This window comes from Cupressus sempervirens, chromosome 1 (assembly GCF_028749045.1).
Source record: "Cupressus sempervirens isolate cs-2001-9-10 chromosome 1, ASM2874904v1, whole genome shotgun sequence".
Taxonomy (NCBI): domain Eukaryota; kingdom Viridiplantae; phylum Streptophyta; class Pinopsida; order Cupressales; family Cupressaceae; genus Cupressus; species Cupressus sempervirens.
In genome coordinates, this window is record NC_143118.1 from 788,166,044 (window position 1) to 788,180,401 (window position 14,358).

Below are 14,358 nucleotides of genomic sequence, written 5' to 3' on the forward strand. Positions count from 1 at the left end.
CCACCTTCCAGGATAGATTAAAGCAATTAGAAGAAGGGGCAGGCATACAAATTTTTAAATCATTGAAATATGAGACTAGGACAACAGAGGAGCAAAATAAGATTAAAGACCTGGTATTGAATAAAATGGGTAAGTGGAAACACTCACCAGATCAGCTTGCTTCTCAAGTTCATAGTGAATTATTGGAAAAGATAAAACCAAGATGGGATTTTTTTTATGTAAACTATCAAGGATATATATGGGAAAACCTTGAGGTGGCTATTACTATGCATATCAGATGCTGAGGTAAAAGATTCATTGAAGAAAATGAAGAAAAATTGACTCTAAAGTTTAATTCTTGTCTAGTTTTGATCAAGGACATTGAGCATGTTGTTAAGAATCCAACAAACACTTGGAAGAATATTTATTTGTTACATAAACCAAGTCATTTTCCAATTAATGTCAAAGATGATGATGAAGAAGAAGATAAGGAGAAAGATGAAGAAGAGAATGTTGAATAACTAACTCACTTTGACAATGAAGAAGATGAAGAGGATCAAGGACAAGAGGCTACTAAGGAAGAAAAGAAAGATGATGAGGAGATTGACCTATTCAAGATAGCTGCAACAGTCATTACCTCACTTCCTCACTCTCCAAGAAAGCCAATGTCAACATCAAGTATGGAGACATCATCAGGAAGTTTGATTATGACCACTAGTGATATATCAAATGTCTAATCACTCTTTGATCCTACTCAATTCAGCACATCACTGATAGAAGGGACTCCACTTCATCTACCAAGCTGTAGATTCCTCCTTCATCTACCAAGTTAAGTACTTCAATTTTTGCTTCTCTAATTTTGACTTCTTTAGTTGTAAGAACACTAGTTTTGGGTTCCACAATTTTGAGCACACCAATTTTGGGTTCCTCAAGTACTTCTATAAGTATTCCTTTAGTTAGTACAGTATCAATCTTTACTACAAGCCTAAATATCTCTACTACTATTTCTATTCCAGATACAAAAGCAATACATGTAGGGATAGTTGAGCCCAAGGTTCAATTCAGCACAAAAATTTTGGGAAAAGGAAAGAAAATAGAAGAAGACATTGATTTAGATGAGGAAATAGTAATCCCCAATTGGGATATTTACAAGTTTACTCTAGACCAAATGTAGACATTTGGTGAACTCCTCCAGAGGAAGGCTAACCAACAAAGGCTAAAAGAGGAGAGAGATAAAGAGTATAAGATAATTGAAGATGCTAAAAAAAAAATTGGTAGAGGCTATAGGAATTGAGATTAATTCTTCTCAACCTATTTTGTAATTAGCTAGTAGAAGCAGTCCAGAAATTCAATGAAGATACTGATGGACAAGATAAGCTAGTGCAGAAGGCTGAACGAAAGTTTGACAATAAAGTGTTGGAGCACATTGCTTAGTAGATTGTCATTTAGGAAGTAGAACTTTCTACAATTTTGGGCAATTTAGAAACATCATGTTCAAATGTGTCATCACTTTTTGGGAAACTATGTGATGTTTCTAAGTTTACCAAGGAAATCAAGGAAAAATTATCCAAAATAGATGAAGATCTAAAGGCCAGTGCTTAGCAGCCTACAACTTAACCCTAGTTCAAGCTCTATAAACTTCAATAAAATAATATTTTTGTTAGATATGCAAATATAATTTCTAAGGGAAGAAGCAAGGATTGGATCCACATTGATTTACATACAAAACATGATCCTTCCCAACATGGATGCACTACAAAAACATATTACATATTCAAAAAATCTAATCCATGACAATAACTTCTCTATTGTGAACCATATGATAGAATTGTCAATAGAGGTACAAATTGCACTTCATAAATGTAAGGTCCTAGAAAAAAATTGGGATAAAACCTTGTTAATCATTCTTAAGGTACATTCTAAATTTTTGTCTCATTTTGGTATTTCTATGTAAATAAAATTGAATAAATCTTTGGCATTATTGTCAAAAAGTGGGAGAGACACATATACTATGAAGAAAAAAAGGAGAACAGAGACACATAGTATGAAGAAAAAGATAGAAGAAGGTATGGGAAAAATATGCTATGGGGGAGAACTTGCAATAAGTAAGACATGTACAGAAAGACATGTTGTATATAGTAGGAAGATGTATATTATACTATATATATCTTACAAAATCAATTTTGAAAATTCCCAAAAATAGTATACTCTACCGAGCTAGTATCACATGGTGATGGATATAAGGTATTCAATTTTGGTTGATAAGTAGTTTTGTCACTAATGTTGGAGGGGGAGATCGTTGACATATTAGTCAAGTTTGTTATTAGTAACACACACTTACTTAGTTTGTATATAGCTACTGAGCTCATTGTATAGTTCACAGTGTTTACCATGTAATTTAGTTGTCACTAAGTTCTATAGTTTCTACCAAGTCCTTTGGACAAATCCCATTGGTTACCAAGCAGATTTAGTTAATGTGAAGAACAACAATGTAAGCAGTGCATTTCAGTTGATGCTCAGTTTATCATTGATTAATGAGTAGTGTAATGTTCATTGAGTTTGCAGTGAATGTGATGAGAGTCCAGTGTTAACTGAGCTTCCTAGTGTTAACTAGGAGACTCAGTTTATACGGAGCTCAAGGTGAGAATGTTCACCAAGTCATACAATGTAAATCAAGAGACTCAGTTTATATGACAAGTTTCATAATGTCTATCAAGTCACTACTGTAGATCAAGTTTAGGAATACTTAGAAGTGATCAGTATGGACTGAGCTTCTACATCTACTAAATGCATGATGATGTCAAGTATTGATAGTGGATGTCGAGTATCAAAACCTCATCGAGTTAATCTTTAGAACCTGAATGTCTTCATGTGGGCTGACTTTGTAATATTTGTGCAAACTTGTATGATGCCCAACTTAGTAATTTGTATAAGTGGATTGATATATTTTTAATTCATTTTTTTTTAACCATGCAATGTAATGTGTGAACATATGGAGATGTGAATGTGAATTACATTAGAGAAAAGTAGGAGTGAATTATAAAGGCCATAATAGCATAAGGAGCAACATAGACATATCTATCATAGAAAGGTGATAAGTACACAATGGATTCTCATTTAGCAAGCCAAGTTACAAATTAGATATCATCTACTATTTCATCCTAATAGGTGGATTAGTCAAATCTTTTCACAAGGTACACTTGACAGTCTTTTGTAAATCTCTTTACCGAGTGCATACTTAGTTGTATGTTTGTAAATCCTTTCACAAGGTGGACCTAGTAGTCCTTATTGGCCCTAACAAGATAGATCATTAGAAATGGTCAATGTAAACTTTAACAGGCTAAATTTGTACTATAGTACTAAAGTTGTGGGTATTATCCCCTCCCCAGTTTTACTTTCTATTTGGAAGGTTTATGGGTCACCAAATATTTGTGTCTCAGTGTTATGAATGCTTTCAGCTTCTTATGCATGCAATTAGATCAAAATTGATATGATGGATTAAATGCTAAATGAATGGATGGATTAAAGGTTGAAATTTTTGAATTTTTAGAAGTTACTTAGCTTAGTCTTGAATATTTTCAACACTATGCATCCAATGATCTCTTGGATCACTTACATGCATTCAACAACCATTATGATCCTTGTCACACTATGCACTAATACTTTGCATTCCCCTTGATCCTCTAAATAAATATCACATCATAAGAAAGGAAAACAAATTTCCTTTATATTGTATCTTCATAAGTATTCCTTGAGTCAGCCTCAAAGCTTTACCAATTGAATAAAATAAGATAATTAATTAATTCAGAATTACAATAGCACTATCGGCTCACAATTTATACAAAACTTTAGATGTGTGAAACCAAAACTTGCACACACACTAGTGTTATTATATGACTATCCTCTATCACTGTGTGACTACACATCTCTTCATTACATCTCAGATGAAAGATAGTGATAGATCATTACAACTCTATTTTCCAATGCTTTATTTCTACACTGCTTCTAGTAAATCAAGTGTAACTTTTGTATACCATAGAATAACACCTAGTCCTTTTAACCACATCATCAAGACAACCTCGAGAACATGTCCTCCACTGTGCATCACCTAAAACTTCTTTTGATTGTGTGCATCATAAGATTACTAACTATTATTCTTCCATCACTAGTAAATTTTGACCCAAGTTGGTTGAACTTTCTACCAATTAGTTCGTCATTATTTTTCTCATTGAAATTTTGACCAAGTTGAAGATTGGTTAAAATTTTGAAGAATACATTTGTCAAAATGCTTTCATCTCTATTGTCCCTTATCTGTCATTTTTGGTCAAAATTTAGACCAAATATTGGTCAAAAAATTTCAACATTTGGTCAAAATTGTGACCAATTTTTGGTGGAAAACTTTCAAGAATTGGTCATAATTTCTACCAATTATTGGTATAAAACTATGAAGAATTGGTCAAAATTTTGACCAATTCTTGCTAGAGAACTTTTAAGAATTAGTCAAAATTTCCACTAAATGTTGTTAGAAAACTATCAAGAATTGGTTGAAATTTTCACCAATTCTTGGTGGATTTAACTTCCTAGAATTGGTCAAAATTTCCACCAATTATTGGTAGAAAACTAGTAAATTATTGGTCAAATTTTCCACCATTTTTTCATAGAAAACTATCCAATGACCAGGATGTCATGATCATGACCAAAGGATTCATTTAAAATTTAACCAACATTTGGTGGAAAACCATGGGGAGATGGTATAAATTTTTACCAAACTAAGTTGTTTAAAAAAAAAAAATAGAGCAGGTAAATTCCCCAACAATTGCCTACCTGTGGACTCTCTCTTAGATCATCTTCTTGGACTAGCTCAATTGTGGAAGAGGCTTGGTAGCGGTTCTCATTCTATAGTGCATTTGTTCAGTGATTTTGAAGTTTATTTAATGGTGAACGCTCATCTAGCATTAGGTGGTTGCCTGGCACTCCAAAAATTTGTTATGAACCTATTGTGGCTAATGGAAGATACTAAAAATGAAAGCTCCCAGTGAACCTCCAATAGAATGAGTGCTAGTGTTCAAGAAAGACACATTTTCTAGATTTTGAATATTGGCATTAGCATCCTTTCTATTGGAGGGTCATGAAGCATCCCAATTTCTATACAAGGGATCCCTCTATGCAACTTCATTGGCACAATTTGTGGAATGATTTGGCAATGACTATTGTTGTGGTTGCCTAGAAAGATATTTGAAGGGCGAGCCATTGTCTAGTAGTTGTGCTAGTTATCACAAGTGACAAGGGAGCCATTTCCAAGAATGAGCAAAGGATGAATGTAGTACTAGATCTCAAATGAAATCAATGACATCAGACCCATAAGAATAGAATGAAGCATCAACCTATTTTCTATGCAAAGTTCCCTAAAGATGTTTTTCTTTCTCACTCCATTGGCAAAAATTTGAGGGTGTGGTTCCACAATGTTTTTTTTCTAGTGTGTCATTGTGGTGGTCTAGAAATTGATGCTAAGGATGGAGCTTGCATCTAGCACTTGGGATGTTTGTGCAAGTGAGTAGGAGAGCTTCTATTATGCAAGCCTGGTCAAACAAAGTAGAGCTATTGGCACCATCACCAACCATAGATGAATCGTTAACACTAGAGTCTGAATCCATGACCCATTAGGGGAGTCAAGTTTTTTATTCTTAGGGAGGCTCTTCAAAGAATCAAGATGTGTTTGATCTCAACATTTCATCTAGAGCTTGATTATTTTTCCACAATTATGGTGCTATTTTATAGCAACTTCTCTTGATGATTTTATGGCACAATAGTTGTACAAACATTTTTTGCCAAATTTTTATCAACAAAATTTAAATCTTTTTGAGAAGTTGATCTTTGCCTCTGGATAGTAGAAGGATGGCTTGGTTACCAAACATCATGTTGAAAGGCACTTAGAATGTGAGGAAGTTATGTAGAAAGTAGTTGGTTGATCAAAAGAAGAGGTGCAATTATACAATATGAAACTTGAGAAAAGGTCAAAACAAGAAATGATCATCCAACATCACAAGGAATAGTCAATCCTCCATAAAAACCCACCATAGCAAGTAAGAATGCTTGTATTTATGAAGATCACAAGGTTACACTTGTTGAAATATAGCTTATATCAAAGTAATTCTGAGTAGATTAAATTTGATTCTATGGTTATACTAGATAGACATATATGCCTATATATATGTACACACACACACACACACATATATCTACATATGAATTTAGACATAATTACCTTCAAATTATATCAAGCTTCTCATGTTATTAAAGCATTCTCTTTCACAAATCTCACATTGGGTATAATATATTGATTATATGAATAGTATCATGCAAGGTAAATACTATTCCCAATCTTGATTAATATTGTTTTGTTAAAACTAATTCAATATTTGTGTCAATGTAGGGTCTTGACCCTACGTGGCTTTTTCCCATGTAGAGTCATGCCCCTATGGGGATGCAACTCTTCATTCGATATATATATATATATATATATATATATATATATATATATATATATATATATATATATATATATATATATATATATATATATATATATATATATATATATATATATATCGGTGGGACTTATCATATATTAATCACAAGTCATATATGCAGTCCCAACTATATGTTTCTCTTGTAGATTATTATACATTATAATTCAACTAGAAGATTCTCCAAGTACCAAAGCACTATTCTAAATTAAAGATCTATAACATAAAAATCTAAGAGCAAGTATGTTACATATTTCAGTATAGTCTAAAATACAATTTATTCTATTAGAGATCTTGTTGCATTAACAACACTTACTCCATCTCCTAGATCATGTTTCATGAATAACATATCTAGGGAAATCAGAGAACAAAATGACACCTATGCTCCTAAAAATTACATGGCATCATCTAGCAAGTCAAGAAGTGAGAAATAGACATCTCCATACTAAGTATGTGAAACTTGTGATGCAATTCTAGGTTAGAACTAGTAAGGTTCTTATAGGTTTCTATGTTGGAAAGAAAATATAAGGTCTAATATATACCATCAATCCTTGCATATTCAACTCTCAATATCTAATGTCATTAAAGTTATAACAATACATGAATCATGTTAATTAATTGTTTAGGATAGTAGATTGTGTCTACAAAAGGATTTTTGGTTTAGACATCAGATTAGCAAGAATAAGAGGAAGACTCTACTATCTCTTGATTAGAGTGTTGATGTGAGAAACTATTTTGAGAATGGAAATATACATGTTATACCCATAATTATTTAGTTTGAATGTCTTGACTTATACAACCCTTCTCTTATATCCAATTTAGCTAAAAAAATTATGTCGGATGTTGGCCTTTTTGCTAGAATCATTATATAACTTTGGTAGCATGATCATTAGCATTTGGAAATGGTAACATAGATGGTTTATAAATATTTATGCTTAAGAAGTTGAATATGTAACCTTTTTTTTCTAATATTTCTTGGTTGATTGGCATATAATTTTTGATAACATTCTTAAATGAAAAATTCCATGGCCAAGTGTTCCCGAAGACATGTCTTATGAGGCAAAGGACCTGATTGATAAGTAATCCCTTGTTCTCATCTCAAAATTCCATCTAATAATGCTTAGTAATGTTTTCAACAATCTTATGTGCTTTTTAGTCTTGAGTAATTCTTAGAAGTTTCATCAATGCATTTATTTTCCATTGATGTGCACACAGTTAAAATTGAATTGCATAGCTTGATAATCATTTTAGGAAACAATATAATATAATTCTACTTATAATTGTATATTCATCTAAATTTTTAACTACTTCTATTTGAGACTACATAGATTAGCTAGAGTATGTCTGTAGTAATTACATTTAGATTAGGGTAGCTTTATAGAAAATATCTACATTTAGATCAAGTATATCATGAAATTAAGGGCTATGATACAACTTTAGTGCCTATTGCAATTTTCTCAAGTGGTTTATAGCTACAAAAATAGTGAACAAACATTCTTGTTTATGTTGATGAGGATATCGCCTACCATTTTCATGTTTTGGGAAAACTATCTTGCATATATTTTTAATATAACGAAAACATTGTATTTTCGAAAGTAAATAGAAATGTTAATTAGCTTCCAAAATTGCACTTAATGTATGCCAGCTACTCTTGCCAGTGCCTTAAAAGATCAAAAATATTTGCAAGAATGTTTTTTCATGAGAACTTGACACCAATACTTAATCCTCACAAATGCTATAATTATATTTTTGTATCTCACAAAAGAATGCAAAGTATTGATTGAATTTGTAGTATCCTACCCTATTTTGCACTAAAATATTTTACAATTCTTTCAACCACTCAGCAATGTAGGTACTTTGTCAAATAGTAGGTCAGCATTTATTAGTAGAGAAAATTAAATGGACTACTCACCATGGCTTTCTCAAGCCCTTGGCAATGTATATTTTCCCAGACAATTCTTTGCTTGTTGGTTATAAATTTCAAATTGTAGAGTTACCTTGATTTTTGTTGTCTTGTTGTGAATGGAAATGTTAATACACAAATACAAGAAGCTTACACTAATGAATATCTACAATAACATATTTATTTTGAATAGAAAACTAGAGAAATGTCCTCAAACTGACCTTTCTTTGTAGCAAGCATTAAGCTTTAATATATTCAGATATCTTCTCATTACATGTTGAAAGCATGTCAGAAGGCACTTAGAATGTGAGGAAGTTCTGTAGAAAGTAGTTGGCTGATCAAAAGTTCAACTAGGGAGGATCTTAGCAATAGGCTCATGTCATAGAGTATTCAAAAGAGGAGTCAGCTTTCTTATTTTTTAATGCCCAAATGACTAGTAGATTCTACATGGTACTTAATAGAATGACCATTAAGGAAGTGTATTAAAGTAATAGTGTAATATTTAGTATAATGGTCATGTAAATTTCTTTTGAGTGAGTAGTTAGCTCTTTGTAACTTTCTATTTTTTAAGTCAATTACTTTTTTTTGAGTTACTTTTTGTTCTTTAAGTCATTTAGTTAGTTTTTAGTGACTCCCTATTTTCTCTTTAAACCTCGATAATTTTTGTTATCTAAAGATCTTATGTAAATTTTTGTATGAGAAGCACTCATCTCCTTTGTTTAATATTGAATGTCTCAATCAATTATCATTTGAATACAAACAATAGAGTCATACTTTTTTTTCCATATGTTTAAGGAGGGAGTTTCAGCTTGTGTAGTTAGGATTAGGAACACTGTTCAATCTTTGCTTCTTCTAGGTAATACACTTGAGTCACTAATGTCTGATGTTTGGTGCATGAAGTTGGATGAGAGCTCTTTAGTTGTATACATGGGATGCTCATTATCATACAGAATTGACTATAGGAGCAAGATCCTTGTGGAAGGATGGATTATCCCTGAGTAGGATATAGTCATACAACTCTATAATGCCATATTGTCTATATATTTTATTGTTGTTTGAAGATGATTGTCTTGTAGTAGGATCATTTTGTTGTCAACTTTGACCTAAATTCTTGTTGTTCTGATTTTTTTTTTATTGAATTATTGGACAACTTGTCGCCTTATTCATTTTCTTGTTCTACAAATATAGATGACCACATTACCTTGAGATAGTTTATTATTTCTAGAAATTTAACCCCTTCTATAAGCATAGAAAATCAAATTTTGCTAAGCAATCAACTATAGCTCCCTATCTCAATCCTTTTAATGAGTAAGAAGTCCATTTGTAATTTAATCTATTTTTATCATTTATGGATTAACTTCATATTATGTAGCCACTTTGTGATTTCTTTATTCTATATGGTAACTATGTAGATTTCTTAATAAATCAAGATATTCCTATTTTTATGGTTTTGTCTTCTATGGTTTACATTTGGTTTCCAGAGTTTATCCCTCAAAGCCATTGTTACAAGAGAATAATTATAGTGTGCAAGGTACAACTTCTTTTATGGGAATTTATAATTTGAATTGGGTTGTTTTCCTCTAAATATTTGTCCCAAAGTAATCCCTAATTGAGGCATTGGCAACTTGATGTCATCTAGATAGGGTACTAACATAGTGGAACTAGAGCATAGAATTTAAACATTGTAGAGCTGACATTAGAATATTGCAGTCCCAGACATAAATCTCATGTTCTTAACATTTAGAGTTTACTTGGTGCAAAGTGGAGTCCGAGTTTGAACATTGTGTATGAAAAATGTTTGAATTTGAATGCATGGTTGAAGAGTTTCTGCTTTGAACACTATTAATATCTACAAAGATGGTTGGTAAAAAAATTTGGTTGTTAGAGCCAAAAAATTATGGGTAGTGACAGAATTTATTTTGATGAAGGTTTGTGACCCTTTAAATACCAACATCCATATGCAAATGTCAAATTTAGACAAGGCATTTTTGTGCCCATCTTCTTTTATACCCTTTAGATACTATCATGCATAAAACATTAGGTAAGGTTTTGCTAGCCCTTTAGGAGATGGGGGTGCCTACATAATTGTAACCAATTCCAAGTGGCTCTTTACTTTCCTTTTCAATTTTCATAAATTACTAGAATTCTTTTTGTAAAAGGGTTTTGAGATTCGTGGTAGAAAATGATCTGATGTTATCCATATTTCATTATTAACTCTAATGAAATATTGGTTTTCTAATGTTGTAAATATGTATGCAAACCATCGATATTCATTGATGAACCATGGATAAGGTTTTATGACTTTTGATATCTCAGGGACCATCATAATTTTAACTTTCAAGGAGACTATTTGTCTATAATAGTGTCAATCCTAGTTTGGTTTTGACAATTGAGCGTCAACACACTTAAGATATTTGCTAAGTTCTTGATGAGCTAGTAACACATGCTGAGTATAATATTTATAGATGCTAAGTTGCAATGAGTATCGAGTTACTCATGTTCTTAGCAATTTAGGTTTCAAGCACAAAGTTGATACGAAGTAAGTTCAAGTGTTGAGCCAGACAGAATTGCAATAAGTGTCAAGCATCAATATTATCAAGTGTCGAGTGACACAGAATGGACCTAGTTATTTGTGATGGCACAAACAACTATGTAAACCATTTTTATGCCAACTTATGGATAAGTCTTGAAGCTTTGAAGATAAGATCGAATCTATTTGGTTTTCCTATGCAATCAACATTAAACCAATCAAAAAATTGGAAGCAATTAAGTAGGAAAATGAGTGAATCTTAGTCATAGATTCATACCTAACCCTAAGCCACCAAAAGTCTTTTTAAGGAAGATAAAGCACCATAATTTAGTATGAATGAGGAAGTGATGCAAGCAAAGAATTGAATGGAGAGAAGGGGTGAAAGTATTTGAAAGTGTTCAAGGTGACTTAGAAGTGTGAAAGAATTGTAGAATCAATTCACAAAATAGAAGAAAAGTGATACAACATTGTTATAACAGATCAAGAGGATCAAGATAGACAAACCTGTAATCTAAAATCAGCAAGGCAAAGTTGTAAGTTATCAGATCAAACATTCTACTATTACTTTCTAACAACTATATTAGCAAGATGAAATCCTTTCAACTAAGGTTGATTTAATAGCCATTTTAAAATCCTTTAACATGGTGACATTCCAAGTGAGTGTTCTAAAGTCCTTTAACTAGGCACACTTCTAATAGGGTGTTAAAGTCCTTTAACAAGGTAGGATCTAACAATCCTTTGTAAGCCTTTAACATGGTAGGCTTTTTATAGGGAAAATAATGAAAATGGTCAAACTATGTAACCTTAACAAGTGACACTTTATTGCTATAGCAGTGAAGAATTTTGGGTGTCATCCCCTCCCCAATTTTACCTTCTCATTTGGAGGATTTTTGGGTAATCATATCTGGTGTCAAGTGTTTGTGTGGATGCATTTACTTTACATGTTATTTCAATATGTTAATGCATGCATTGCTTTAAATTAAAAATTTTTATTTTTTAAAGATTAGTACTTATGATTCACCCCCCTCTTAGAAGTATATGTTTCCCATTTGTAAGTCCAACAGTTAGTATCAAAGTTGAGTTCTCAAGAAGAGAAGCTTTACAGCTTGGAGAAAAGATCTTGAAATGGAAGTCTACAAGTTGGGAAAGACCAATTAAAACTAGGAGATTGAGATACATCTCATACTACAATAACTAAATAAAGTCAAAGGTGCCTTGAAGAGTTCCCTAAAGAGAAGGAAAGAGATTTCCATAGTAGAAAATGACACACAATACAAAGATATTAACACCACAAAATTATTGTAGATGAAAAATCCTATGAATTTGATGTAGAAATTGTAGATCTAATGGAAAAGAATAGAGCACAAGTTGAAGAAATCAGAAATCTCAAGTTGGAAAAAGAATCACAAGCTATACTACTCTGTGAGGCGACAAAGAAAAGGAGAAAGCTATAGAAGACAAGGTCATGATTGGAGAAGACAAAATAATTTTGGCAAATAGATTAGAGGAAAAGTTAGTAGAGCTATCTGTGCAATTGGATACCTTGAGCCAAATGATGAATGCTCACAACATTGAGATAACTACATTGAAGTTGCTAAATGAATAGGTACCGAATGACCTAAAAAGAGAAAAGGAGTTTGTTGAAAGTTTCAATGAGCCAAATAAAGCCATCAAGTACTTTAAGAAACTACTAAAATACCCAAGATCTAGTAAAGATACATCAGGATTAGGTGACATAAGCACTGAAGAAGGAGAATCATCCAAAGTTGCTGAGGAAATAAAAAATAAAGGTAAGAGCTCTAAACCTACTTGTCATCATTATGGTAAGAAAGGACATATAGACAATGTTTGTAGGAGTAATAATGCTTGTCAAAATTCTAAGCCAAAGAACATGACTCATTGTCACAAGTGCAAAAAAGAAGGTCATCAGGCACATGAATGTAGAACCAGAACCATGCATGCACAAAAATTTGAAGGACACTACTACAATTGTCAGAAGTTTGGACATAGAGCCTTTGAATGTAGATCCAAGTCCACATGTTCATCAAGCAAACCAAAAAAGGTAAGAAGCTATGAAAACTCCTATAACTAGGATTACAATACAAGATATAGCTATCATTATTGTCAAGAGTATGGACAGATCTCTAAGAATTGCATAAGAAAACACTTCAGTGTAACTACAATAGATGGTTGAGTCAAACTACATGCTATAGATATTTAAAGACCAGTCATATCAACAAGCATTTCCCAACAAGGTCAAAGGCACCAAAATTTCAACAAAGGAAAAGGCAAGGTAGATGTTGAACACACTAGAGGAGACATCAACAAAACATGGAAGAAGAAAGATGGATGCAACACATCAAATGAAGGGATCACTTCACCTAATAGGTCAAGTGGTCACATCTCATCAATTAAGCTAATAAAGAGGTACGTGGGATTGATATTTAAAATGTTTCATCATACATCAGTTCCAAAATAAATTAGCACTGAAAAAGATATATTAGCATGAAGAAAGATGCAAAATAATAAGGAAATTCCATGGTCAAATCTTTAAGTTTTCACATTACTTTTGAGTGAGAAAAGTCCTCTTCAGTTGTCGAGTAAAATACTAGTATATGTCAAGATGTCAACCAAATTTAGTTGGAGCCAAGTCAGTAGTAGCTATCAAGTGATAGTAAAAATCAATGAATGCTGAGTGAAACAAAAATCGTATTGAAGCTGAGTTTACAGTTGTTCATGTACCATGCAATAAATGCTATATTTTGAAAAGGTATAAGGTCAAATTTCACATATTCTTCATCATTATGAATTTAGAGAAAGAGAAAGTAGAGTGAAGAAGCAATTCACAAGCAATATCAAAGCATTTGCATAGATCATAGTGAAGATCAAGCATCAGTCCATCAATTTTAAAGCCATTCTTCATCTATCGAGCTATGCAGTTTCATATTTGTTAAAATCCTAGATTGTCAAAATAGCATCAAGTTCAAGAATTTTAAAAGAGAAAGAGGTTTTCAACATTCAATTAGTTAGAAATGAGGTTAAACAACAATATTTCAAGACTATACTAGAAGTTGCATATAAAAATGACCCATCAAGAGCATTATCTATGATTCCACCTAAGGTTGTAATGGTACAAGATATAATAATGTGCTATAATTGTAAGGTGGGTGCCATTGGAGACATGGAAATCAAAGAATAATATGAAAAATTGTGTGAAAATGGTGTATTAAAGGAGGAATTCAAGATTATAGAGAGAAAGGGCTTAACCCATCCCCTAGATTTCCTAACAGTTGTCAAAACTGAGTGGATTAAAATAGTTCTGAGTAGAATACATGATGGATGTCTATGGTTAGAGGGTGGACCTATTAAAATTTCAAAAAGAAACATAGGGTTACTGGATACCCAACCCTAGATCGGCC